The sequence below is a fragment of the Bufo bufo genome, chromosome 2 (assembly GCF_905171765.1).
Source record: "Bufo bufo chromosome 2, aBufBuf1.1, whole genome shotgun sequence".
NCBI classification, from domain to species: Eukaryota; Metazoa; Chordata; class Amphibia; order Anura; family Bufonidae; genus Bufo; species Bufo bufo.
Window position 1 is genome coordinate 472,721,154 of NC_053390.1, and position 13,775 is coordinate 472,734,928.

The following is a 13,775-nucleotide window of genomic DNA, read 5'->3' on the forward strand; positions in this document are numbered from 1 at the left end:
GTGAGAGCCACCCCTGTGGTCATAAAGAAAATGTCACTTTATGTTTTATGTCATGTTGTGTGAGGTGTCCATCTGATGTTCTGTTGGGTCCTTCCTTCGTTTGGTTTGTGCAGCTAATGGTTCTGGATTCTGTGTGTTCTCAGGGATCCAGTCAGCAAGGCTGTGGCAGGTTGGTTGAACTACTTAGTTCACCTGCCATTTCCGTTAGTCTGTTTTGGTTCCCCTTTTTCCCAACAGCTTGGCCAGTGAGACTCCTGCTTCTCCGTGCCTAGGAGGAGTAGGTCGTCTTACCCTGACTCCTAGCGCAGGGACCGGACGGAGGGTGAGTTAGGGATCCGAGGTTCCTGCGCATGGGTCCTCCTACCTTTAAGGTCGGCCCATGCAGTTAGGAGTTAGGGTCAGGGTAGGGACGCTGTTAGGAGGTGACCTGCTCCCTATCCTGTTCTCCTGGACGAGTAGGCCAACAGCATCTGGCATCGCACGGCTGAGGATTTCCCCCATCCTCAGTCGTGACAATGTGACACTTCAAAGAGGTGCTTCTCTATAGGCAGTGAATAATATATACATATCATCAAGCCATATAATTGGCTTATGCACTCCTTCACACTCTATATATGCCTCCCTTGTTGGGACATCTGTACAAGGATGAGAAATCAGACACTTCTCACAGCACAGCTCTTTGCCCCCCCTCTCTTCTCCAGTCTTGAAACAAAGAGGGGGTGGGTGGGCACTTGGAGAAGAAAAAGTTAACTCATTACAATCCTAGATATACAAAAATATAGAATAAAATTCACACATCTTTAACAGCGGCTTAGTCTGGATCAGAGCGTGTGAGATACACCCTTTAGATACTGTGGTTATATTCAGTTATTTGAAATACTGCCATTTTGGTTAACAAACTTTAATTGCGGCCTAGTCTGTATCAGGATGTGTGAGATACACCCTTTACATACTGTGGTTCTATTCAGTTATTAACCCTTTCATGACCAAGGGTCATTGATACCCCAGTGTCCAGGTCAAAATTTACAAATCTGACATGCGTCACTTTATGTGGTAATTGCTTTGGAACACTTTTATTTATCCAAGCCATTCTGAGACTGTTTTCTCGTGACATATTGTACTTCATGATAGTCATAAATTTGAGTCAATATATTTCACCTTTATTTATGAAAAAATCCCAAATTTATAAAAGAATTAGAAAAATTCTCAATTTTCAAAATTTCAATTTCTCTGCTTCTAAAACAGAAAGTCAAACCAAATAAAATATTTACTACTTACCATTTCCCATATGTCTACTTTATGTTGGCATCGTTTTGGAAATGTCATTTTATTTTTTTAGGACGTTAGAAGGCTTAGAAGTTTAGAAGCAATTCTTAAAATTTTTAAGAAAATTTCCAAAACCCACTTTTTAAGGACCAGGGTCAGGTCTGAAGTCACTTTGTGGGGCTTACATAGTGGAAACCCCCCATAAATGACCCCATTGTAGAAACTACACCCCTCAAGTTACTCAAAACTGATTTTACAAACTTTGTTAACCCTTTAGGTGTTCCACAAGAATTAAAGGAAAATGGAAATGAAATTTCAAAATTTCACTTTTTTGGCAGATTTTCCATTTTATTACATTTTTTTCTTTAACACATTGAGGGTTAACAGCCAAACAAAGCTCTACATTTATTACCCTGATTCTGCGGTTTACAAAAAAAAAACACATGTGGTCGTAAACTGATGTAAGGGCGCACGGCAGGGCGCAGAAGGAAAGGAACGCCGTATGGTTTTTGGAAGGCAGATTTTGCTAAACTGGTTTTAGATGCCATGTCCCATTTAAAGCCCCCCTGATGCACCCATACAGTAGAAACTCCCAAAAAGTGACCCTATTTTGGAAACTAGGGGATAAGGTGCCAGTTTTATTGGTACTATTTTGGGGTACATATGATTTTTATTTGCTCTATATTAAGTTTTTTTGTGAGGCAAGGTAACTGAAAAATGGCTGTTTTGGCACAGATTATATATTTTTTTTCTTACAAGATTCATCTGACAGGGTAGATCATGTGCTATTTTTATAGAGCAGGTTGTTACGGACGCAATGATATCAAATATGTCTATTTTCTTTGTTTGTTTGTTTCAGTTTTACATAATAAAGCAATTTTGAAAAAGAAATAATGTTTTTGTGTGTCCATTTTCTGAACGCCATATGTTTTTTATTTTTCTGCTGATCGTCTTGTGCAGGGGCTCATTTTTTGCATAAATAGTTGAGGTTTTTATTGGTACCATTTTTGGGTACATAGGATTTTTTGATCATTCATTATTACACTTTATGGGGCAAGGTGACCAAAAAATTGGCTGTTTTGGAACAATTTTTATTTATTTATTTTTACAGCGTTTATCTGAGGGGTTAGGTCATGTGACATTTTTATAGAGCAGATCATTACGGACGTGGCAATACCTAATATGTATACTTTTTCTAATTTATTTAGGTTTTACACAATAATAGCATTTCTGAAACCAAAAAAATGATGTTTTAGTGTCTCCATAGTCTGAGAGCCATAGATTTTTTTTTTTTTGGGCGATTGTCTTAAATAGGGTATCATTTTTTGCGGGATGGGGTAACGGTTTGATTGGTACTATTTTGGGGGTCATAAACCTTTTTGATCGCTTGCTGTTGCACTTTTAGTGATGTAAGGTGACAAAAATGGCTTTTTTTTACACAGTTTTTTTTTTTTTTTATGGTGTTTATCGGACAGGGTCTATCATGAGATATATTTATAGAGACGGTCGTTATGGACGCGGTGATACCTAATATGTGTATTTTTTATTTTATTTTTTTCATTTTTTATAGGAAAAAGCAATTTCTTTTTTTAATTTTACATTTTTATTTATTTATTTATTTTTACTTTTATTATTTTCACTTTTTTTTATCAAGTCCCTCTTGGATCTTGAAGATCCAGTGGGGCTGATGGCTGTACTATACTTTGCAATGCTCTTGCATTGCAAAGTATAATACAATCAGATGCCCTGTAGGTGGCAAAAGCGTCCGCTTTTGCAAAGCGTCCGGTTGCCATGGCAACCATCGGGCGCTGCAATCGCAGTCCAGCAGCCCCGATGGTGGAGAGAGGGAGCCCCCTCCCTCTATTAACCCCATGGATGCCGCTGCCGTGGCATCTATGGGGTTACAGCAGAGTGTCAGCATAGAGCTGACACTCTCTGCTGATGGCGGCGGCTCAGGAATGGAGCCGCCGCCATCACACACAGCAGGGGGACCGCATGGCATGGGGGCAGCGCTGGAAAGGGGGGGTGTCACGGACAGCATTGAGGGGGCAGGAGGAATGTATGGGGCGGGGAGGACCACAGGAGGCAGGAGATAAGCGCTTCAGCGGCAGGCGGACACAAGGGGGGGCTTGGAGGGGCACAGATGGGGGGCACGAGGACACATTACCTGATTTCAGGCTCTGATCTGCAGAGCGCAGATCAGAGCCTGAAACCGGCATTTTTTTACTGCCGCGATCCGATTGGTTAGTCTGCACAGACTAACCAATCGGATCGATTGTCGGCAAGGGGCCACTCTGATTGGTCCCTTGCCGGCATTACTGAACTGTATGCTGTCCGTGACAGCAGCAGGACAGGGGCAGAAGCTTTAATCCAAGCGCTTTGCAGCGCTTGGATTAAAGAGCTGCCATGATGTCTATACACGTGGTAGCTGCACGGGGTATGTGCAGCTATCACGTATATATACAGATTGCGGTCGGGAAGGGGTTAAACAAACACCCATTTTGGGCAAAAAACTTTATTGCAGACTAGTCTGCATCTGTACGTGTGAGATCCAACCTTTATATACTGTCGTCCTATTCTGCTATTAATTAAACTCCCATTTAGGGCAAGATCCTAAATTTGAGACATATGAGGAGAGCGTCAAATAAGGGACGTGACCTGGGTCGTGGTGCTGCTGGTGGAGCTCCTGATGCAGGGAGAGGACGTGGTTGATCTGTGCCAGCTACACGCACAAGTGAAACCCCTTCCTCAGGTGCGAGTAGGCGACAGAACCTGCAGCGGTATTTGGTCGGGCCTAATGCAGCTCTACAAATGGTGAGGCCTGAACAAGTACAGGCGATAGTAGTTTGGGTTGCTGACAGTGCCTCCAGTTCCTTCACATTGTCTCCCACCCAGTCTCCTGCTGAAAGATCAGAGTTGGCACCTGCAGCCGATGTCCATTAGTCTTTCACCTCACCCCCTTGTAAATCAGCCAAGCAGTCTGAGCCCCAAGTCATGCAGCAGTCTCTTCTGCTTTTTGATGTTAGCAGGGTTTCCAAGGGCCATCCACCTATCCCTGCCCCAGAAGTGGAAGAGATTGAGTGCACCGATGCCCAACCACCTATGTATCAAGATGAGTACATGGGAGGAATTTGCTTCAAGGACCCTTTGGACCCGGGAGATAAATATTAAGGTTCAAATAGCCTAAGGCTAGTAGATTCCCGTTTCTGGTCATTTAAAACATAACGTTTATTTCATTTTATTAAGACTGGTATAAATCGGGAAGAAAGAAAAAGATTTAAAATTAGAAGTGCTGGTGAGCTCTGCGGCTAGGGATATAGGTTACTTCACCTATATACTATGCCTGCCCGAATGTTACTATCCGTATCATAACAGTTATTTCAACAGATTTTTCTCAGATCTCCGCTTTTCAGCTATTTGTCCTGCTAGCTGGGATCTTCAATCTGTATCTATATAAGTCGCATTCGGGGAGGCATCATGTCTATTGAGATTTTTCTTATCCCTAACTTCACTTTGTTTGTGCTCTAATATAACATGTGTTTTGCACGAGGTGTCTGCAGTGCACCAAGTGCGATCACTGAGTTTCAGCCACACTTAAACTAAAAACTGGATTGCAGCTCCCCCAACATTTCGCCACAGATGAAGCTACTGTCAACCATTGGAGAACCATCGCAGCATGTCTCAGATGATGACGAAACACAGGTGCCAACTGCTGGGGCTTTCGAAAGTGTGCAGACCGACAAGGAGGGCAGGGGTGAAGACTGGGTGGAAGATGATGTTGAGGACGATGAGGTCCTCGACCCCACATGGAATCAAGGTCATGCGAGTTTCCTATGTAGTTCGGAGGAAGAGGCGGTGGTCGCACAGAGCCACCAGCACAGCAGAAGAGGGAGCAGGGTGCAAAAGCGGAGCGTCCATCCCCTAGACAGTACGCCTACTACTGCCCACCAGAGAAAGGGACCGAGCACACCAAAGCCAGCTCCAAGGAGTTCCCTGGCGTGGCAGTTCTCCAGACAATGTAACGACAAGACACGAGTGGTTTGCACGTTGCGCAATCAGAGCCTGAAGCGAGGCATAAACGTTCTCAACCTGAGCACAACCTGCATGACCAGGCATTTAAGTGCTAAGCACGAGCTGCAGTAAAGTAGACACCTCAAAAACCAAGAAAGGTCTCTGGCTCCTCCTGCTTCCTCTTCTGCTACGGTCTCGGCCTCTTCATCCACCTGTGGAGTGACAGTGCCACATGCCACCCCGCAAACAGAGGATCTTCCAGCAATACCACCAACTGGGTCACCAAGCAGTGGCGGCTGTGCCTGAGGCCGATAGCAGTTTGGCGCATGTCCTTCCACCACTGAGCATTGCAGGGCGCTTCAGTTGGCCTCCTGTTGCTTCCTCCTCCTACTCCGCTTCCTCATCCTCTACCGGCTCCTCATCCGGTCAGCGTAACACCTTCACCACCAACTTCAGCACAGCCAGGGTAAACGACAGCAGGCAGTTTTAAAACTCATCTGTTTGGGGGACAAACCCCACACCGCGTAGGAGCTGTGGACGGGCCTTGAACAACAGACCGATGAGTGGTTGGTGCCAGTGAGCCTCAAGCCCGGCCTGGTAGTGTGCGATAATGGGCGAAATCTCGTAGCAGCTCTGGGACTAGCCGGTTTGACGCACATCCCTTGCCTGGCACATTTGCTGAATTTGGTGGTGCAGAGATTCCTTAAAAATTACCCCGATATGTCAGAGCTGCTGCATAAAGTGCGGGCCGTCTATGCGCGCTTTCGGCGTTCTCACCCTGCTGCTGCTCGTTTGTCAGCGCTGCAGCATAACTTCGGCCTTCCCGCTCACTGCCTCATATGCTCTACAGTGTTCATTTTAGGACATGGTCAGATATCATAGTCAAGTATCAAAATAATGCCAATGTGACACCTGACCCTGACACCTGACTCTGACACCTGACCCTGACCCTGACACCTGACCCTGACACCTGACACCTGACCCTGACACCTGACTCTCACATCTGACTCTCACATCTGAGTTTGACTTATGCTCTTCATAGGTCAGGGTCAAAGTGAGAATGAGTTGAACAAAAATCACAAGCTCATCCAAGGCAAGCTGATAGCTCAGTGGTAATGCTGTTGCCTCTTGTCCAGGCTTTATGAGTTCAAAAACCCTTTTAGCCTCTAAAAAATGTTTATATTTTATTATGCCCTAGATAAGAGGCAAATTTAAATGATGTGTGACGCTGATATCTCACGTCCTTCACTAGTCAGTGTCACAAGGGATCTTAGGTTTACTGTGTTTTTTGCTATACTACATCTCATAGATCAAAAAAAATCACAACCTTTGGTGTCTAAACCTATAGCTCAGTGGTAAGACACTTGCTTGGCATGTAGTGTTCATGGGTTCAAAGCCCCTTCCAGGCTTTTAATAAAATTAATATTTTATATTTTATTGAGCTCTAGATCAGAGACAAATTCAAATGGTGTGTGATGTAAGTAGTCCTTTTTTATTTTATTAAGAGTACATGGGCAGCACTATAGTAAAGGGGGCCCTGTATACAGAGCTGTATCCTGGATTTTACATATCTACTGTATATATGTGCATTATACACACAGTGTGCTATAGCTTCACCACACTGAGATCTGCTCAGAAAGCTGATATACATATTACTGCTTTATCCACAGACACAATATATGATCATACAGATCGCAGTACTATGTGATAGCTTCTAAGTATAGAAAAACCATGTGCTAATGTTATAGCTTGGAGGTTACATTAATGGCTTTGCAGGTTGAAGTCCCCAGAAAGATATATGTTTTTTTTCTTTAACCTCTTAAGGACATAGGGCGTACATGTACGCCCTGTGTATTTTCGATCACTGCCGTGCGGCTGGCAGTGATCGGAACCCGGTGCCTGCTCAAATCATTGAGCAGGCACCTAGGCTAAATGCGCGGGGGGTCCCGTGACCCCCCCATGTCGGCGATCGCGGCAAACCGCAGGTCAATTCAGACCTGCGGTTTGCTGCGATTTCTGCAGTTTCTGGTCCCCGCGGTCCCTGACCGCGGGGATCAGAAACTTTATATGCCTAAAAAAACGTTTTATTCACCCCCCCCTACACCCCCGAATGATTTTATAGTGGCGGGAGGTGCAGGGGGAGGGTTGCGGGCGGTGTGGGCGGTGCGGGAGGCGGGCGGTGCGGCAGGCGGGATCGCGATCCCCCGCCCGCCTCCCCTTGTATAATCGTTGGTTTCTAGTGGGTATACCAGGGTGCCAGCACATTGCTGGCACCCTGGTATAAACAGCTGACATCTGCGATGCGATGTCAGCCGTTTAACCCTTTCCATACAGCGGTCCGTACGGACCGCTGTATGGAAAAGGTTAACAGCGCAGGGAGCTCCCTCCCTCTCCCATCGGGGGGCTGCTGTGCCTTTGCAGCCCCCCGATGGGGAGGGAGAGAGCCCCCAGACAGCCCCCCGACAGATCCCCTCCTTACCCTTCCCCGTCTGCGAAGTTCTGACCAGAACTGAGCAGACGGGGAAGGTCCCCATGGCAACAGGACGCCTCTCAGGCGTCCTGCTGTCCATGGTGCTGAACAGATCTGTGCTGAAGGCATAGATCTGTTCAGTGTAAGTAAAATACAGTGCAGTACAATATATATTGTACTGTACTGTATTATACAGACATCAGACCCACTGGATCTTTAAGAACCAAGTGGGTATGGGTCAAAAAAAAGTGAATAAAAGTGAAAAAAAAGTAAAAATCAAAAAACACATTTATCACTGATAAAAAATGAAAAAAATAAAATTCCCTACACATGTTTGGTATCGCCGCGTCCATAACGACCTGATCTATAAAACGGTCATGTTACTTTACCCGAACGGTGAACGCCATAAAAATAAAAAATAAAAAACTATGATGAAATTGAAATTTTGCCCACCTTACTTCCCAAAAAAGGTAATAAAAGTGATCAAAAAAGTCGCATGTACGCCAAAATTGTAACAATCAAACCGTCATCTCATCCCGCAAAAATCATACCCTACCCAAGATAATCGCCCAAAAACTGAAAAAACTATGGCTCTTAGACTATGGAAACACTAAAACATGATTTTTTTTGTTTCAAAAATGAAATCATTGTGTAAAACTTACATAAATAAAAAAAAAGTATACATATTAGGTATCGCCGCGTCCGTATCGCCCGGCTCTATAAAAGTATCACATGATCTAACCCCTCAGATGACCACCGTAAAAAAATAAAAATAAAAACGGTGTAAAAAAAGCAATGTTTTGTCATCTTACGTCACAAAAAGTGTAATAGCAAGCAATCAAAAAGTTATACGCACCCCAAAATAGATGCCAATCAAACCGTCATCTCATCCCGCAAAAAATGAGACCCTACTTAAGATAATCGCCCAAAAAAAAACTATGGCTCTTAGACTATGGAGACACTAAAACATTTTTTTTGTTTTAAAAATGAAATCATTGTGTAAAACTTACATAAATAAAAAAAATTGTATATATATTAGGTATCGCCGCCTCCGTGACAACCTGCTCTATAAAATTACCACATGATCTAACCTGTCAGATGAATGTTGTAAATAACAAAAAAAAAAACGGTGCCAAAAAAGCTATTTCTTGTTACCTTGCCGCACAAAAAGTGTAATATAGAGCAACCAAAAATCATATGTACCCTAAACTAGTACCAACAAAACTGCCAACCTATCCCGTAGTTTCTAAAATGGGGTCACTTTTTTGGAGTTTCTACTCTAGGGGTGCATCAGGGGGGCTTCAAATGGGACATGGTGTAAAAAAAAAACTGTCCAGCAAAACCTGCCTTCCAAAAACCGTATGGCATTCCTTTCCTTCTGCGCCCTGCCGTGTGCCCGTACAGTAGTTTACGGCCACATATGGGGTGTTTCTGTAAACTACAGAATTAGGGCCATAAATAATGAGTTTTGTTTGGCTGTTAACCCTTGCTTTCTAACTGGAAAAAAAATATTAAAATGGAAAATCTGCCAAAAAAGTGAAATTTTGAAATTGTATCTCTATTTTCCATTAAATCTTGTGCAACACCTAAAGGGTTAACAAAGTTTGTAAAATCAGTTTTGAATACCTTGAGGGGTGTAGTTTCTTAGATGGGGTTACTTTTATGGAGTTTATAATCTAGGGGTGCATCAGGGGGGCTTCAAATGGGACATGGTGCCAAAAAACAGTCCAGCAAAATCAGCCCTCCAAAAACCAAACGGCGCACCATTCACTCTACGCCCCGCTGTGTGCCCGTATAGTAGTTTACAGCCACATATGGGGTGTTTCTGTAAACAGCAGAGTCAGGGCAATAAAGATACAGTCTTGTTTGGCTGTTAACCCTTGCTTTGTTAGTGGAAAAAATGGGTTAAAATGGAAAATTAGGCAAAAAAATGAAATTCTCCAATTTCATCGCCATTTGCCAATAGCTCTTGTGCAACACCTAAAGGGTTAACGACGTATGTAAAATCAGTTTTGAATACCTTGAGGGGTGTAGTTTCTTAGATGGGGTCACTTTTAGGGAGTTTCTCCTCTAGGGGTGCATCAGGGGGCTTCAAATGGGACATGGTGTAAATAAACCAGTCCATAAAAATCAGCCTTCCAAAAACCAAACGGCGCACCTTTCACTCTACGCCCCGCTGTGTGGCCGTACAGTAGTTTACGGCCACATATTGGGTGTTTCTGTAAACGGCAGAGTCAGGGCAATAAAGATACAGTCTTGTTTGGCTGTTAACCCTTAGTTTGTTAGTGGAAAAAATGGGTTAAAATGAAAAATTAGACAAAAAAATGAAATTCTCAAATTTCCTCCCCATTTGCCAATAACTCTTGTGCAACACCTAAAGGGTTAACAACGTATGCAAAATCAGTTTTGAATACCTTGAGGGGTGTAGTTTCTTAGATGGGGTCATTTTTGGGTGGTTTCTATAATGTAAGCCTCGCAAAGTGACTTGAGACCTGAACTGGTCCCTAAAAATTGAGTTTTTGTAAATTTCTGAAAAATTTCAAGATTTGCTTCTAAACTTCTAAGCCTTATAACATCCCCAAAAAATAAAATATCATTCCCAAAACAATTCAAACATGAAGTAGACATATGGGGAATGTAAAGTCATCACAATTTTTGGGGGTATTACTATGTATTACAGAAGTAGAGAAACTGAAACTTTGAAATTTGCAAATTTTTCCAAATTTTTGTTAAATTAGGTATTTTTTGGTGCAAAAAAATTATTTTTTTGACTCCATTTTACCAGTGTCATGAAGTACAATATGTGATGAAAAAACTATCTCAGAACGGCCTGGATAAGTCAAAGCGTTTTAAAGTTATCAGCACTTAAAGGGACTCTGGTCAGATTTTCAAAAAATGGCCTGGTCCTAAGGTGTAAAAAGGCTGTGTCCTTAAGGGGTTAATAGCATATACTATAATAAATAATATGTCATTAACCCATAGGATACCAGCGCTGTACATGTATGTCGCTGGAAACACGGTCACAAATCCCAGCGCCATACAGGTACAGCGCTCTGATCGGGCGGCCACAGGAGCTACTCCCGCCCGATCAGCTGCAGGGGTCCGGCAGGCACTAATAGTTGGACCCCTGCTGTATGCACCGGCATCGGTGAAAACACTGATGCCGGCTCATTAACCCTTGCACTGCCGCGGTCAGCGCTGGCGGCTGCATGTGCGGTATCCCCGTGGTGCTGTGATGTCAGCCTGCTGTCTAGCCCTGTCAGTCAATGGGGGGAGGGGTGTGGGTGCAGAGCACAGGGGGTGTTATAGAGCATTGCTCAGAATAGGGTTGCCACCCGTACGGGAATTACGCGGACAGTCCGGGTTTGCAATCCTGTGCCCGGGTACAAGCCTTTCTCAGACCCGGGCACAGGATCAGCTGTGAATGATGGCGGCGGTGGCTGGGCACAGGGAGATGAGCGCTTCCATTGTGGAAGCGCTCATCTCCATAGTCATCTGTATCGCTGTACTCAGGACATCGATACAGACGGCTGTGCTGCGGCAGGGGAGGGAGAGGCGTCTCCCTCCCCTGTTCCTCTGATAGGCTGCGGGCCTTGTGCAGGCGGTGCAATGACGCCATCACGCCTCCTGAGCCGTACAGCATGGTACACAGGCCGGGAAGAGGCCTGCATCGCATCGTTGGAGGTAAGTAAAAGTTTTTTTTTTGTTTTTTTTTTTAGAGAAGAGAGGCACCTGAAATTGGCACATATGGGGGAAGGGGTGGAAAGAGACACCCTATACTGGCACATATTGGGGAGGAGGAGAAATGAGGCACTTGAAACTGGCACATATGGGGGAAGGGGGGGGAGAGGCACCTTATACTGGCACATATTTGGGGGGGTGGAGAAAAGAGGCACTTGAAATTGGCACATATAGGGGAAGGGGTGGAAAGAGGCACCTTATACTGGCACATATTAGGGGGGGAATGAGGCACTTGAAACTGCCACATATGGGGGAAGGGGGGGAAAGAGGCACCTTATACTGGCACATATTGGGCGGGGGAGAAATGAGGCACTTGATACTGGCACATATAAGGGAAGGGAGGGAAGTTGCACTTTATACTGGCACATATTGGGGGGGAGAGAAATGAGGCACTTGATACTGGCACATATGGGGGAAGGGGGGGGAGAGGCACCTTATACTGGCACATATTTGGGGGGTGGAGAAAAGAGGCACTTGAAATTGGCACATATAGGGGAAGGGGTGGAAAGAGCCACCTTATACTGGCACATATTGGGGGGGGGGGGGGGGAATGAGGCACTTGAAACTGCCACATATGGGGGGAAGGGGGGGAAAGAGGCACCTTATACTGGCACATATTGGGCGGGGGAGAAATGAGGCACTTGATACTGGCACATATAAGGGAAGGGAGTAAGAGGCACTTTATACTGGCACATATTGGGGGGGGGAGATAAATGAGGCACTTGATACTGGCACATATAAGGGAAGGGGGGAAGAGGCACCTTATACTGGCACATATTGGGGGGGAGAAAAGAGGCACTTCTTACTGACACATGGGGGGGCATCTATGGGGGGCACTTCTTACTGGCACATTATTTGGGGGCTTCTACTGAGGCCACAAAGAAGGGGTATTTTATATGGGGGGCTCTGCATTGTACTAGTATTATCAGGGGGTTTATCTGTTTCTGCAGTATAGTATTGGGGAGCACAGCGGCACAGTATTGGGGGTAGTAGGATGATTTGTCCAGAGGATGATGGAAAAGTAGTAAACTAAGATTTTTTTTGTTGTTGTCAAACTGCAGAGATGAAAAATGGCGACAAAATGGTAGTCTGGTCTGAAGGTCTGAAAGGAGAAGATGAGGAAAGAGAACATCTACATCAAAGGAGATGTCACTGGATGTAAGAGGTATGAGGCGCTGTATTTCTGTAGTGACGGGATCAGGGGCGTATCGACCAGGGGTGGAGGTGGGGCATGGGTGTGGCTGGAGGCCGGACATGGGTGGGGCATGGAAGGGGGCCCTCCCTCCCTTCTGTTCGGGTTTGGCTTGAAGAAAAGGTGGCAACCCTAAACGCCATCTGCAAAACCCGAGCATGGTACAAAGAAGTTGCGGTCTACTTGGTGCAGGTTGCCTTGTACAACTCTTTTGTACTGTTCCAGAGCTCTGGCAACACAGGGACATTCCTGCAGTTCTAGGAGGCAGTCCTCAAGGCCCTGATCTTTTCTGACCGGTAAAGAGCAGGCCGGAGTACCTCAGGAACTGGAGGCGCCAGGATCGTCCCTGGCCAACACTTTCCAGGTGTGGTTCCCCCATACTGGAAAGAAGGGACGGTCCCAAAAAAAAGTGCAGTGTGTGTAACAGGAGGGGGTAAAGGAAGGACACCACCACTCAGTGTGTGACACGTGCCTGCCCCGATCATCCGGGCCTCTGTATTGACTGTTGCTTCAGGGAGTGCCACACTTCCATGGAGTACTAACTTTATAATCCCCTTCCCCCATTTTTATTTATTTCTCCACAGTCTTCACAGGAATAGCTGCAAAGTGGAGGAGAAGATTCAAAATCTCCTTTTATTACACTAACATGTTCTTGTAGCCCCTTTTATTTCATTTTTACAAGGGGTAATAGGAGAAAAAGCGCCCCAAAATTCGTAGCCCAATTTCTCCCGTGTAAGGACATACCCCATATGTGGACGTAAAGTGCTCTGCGGGCGAACTACATGGCTCAGAAGAGAAGGAGCGCCATTGGGATTTTGGTTGTCCAAAATCCCAATAGCGCTCTTTCTCTTCTGAGCCGTGTGGTTCACCCGCAGATCACTCTACATCCACATATGAGGTATTTCTCTTTCGGGAGAAATTGGGCTATAAACTGTTGGGCGAATAAGTTTGTTTGCTCCACCATCAGATTCACAAATTGTTCACTGAAAAAAAAAAAAAAATGTCATATTCAGTGAAGCCCACTGTGCGAATCTGGATTCCTGGTTGTCCAACAAAGTCAGGAATCAAGGGCTCAAAATCCGCTGGGGTACTCCA

At 45.0% G+C, this 13,775-nt stretch overlaps 1 non-coding gene across 1 annotated transcript; it reads right to left on the reverse strand.

Moving 5' to 3' along the window:
• Positions 1–3,160: 3,160 nt before the first annotated feature.
• LOC120992682 lies at positions 3,161–3,246 on the reverse strand. Its single transcript, XR_005777074.1, has one exon. It is a non-coding gene; the product is annotated as a small nucleolar RNA SNORD71 (small nucleolar RNA).
• Positions 3,247–13,775: the final 10,529 nt, after the last annotated feature.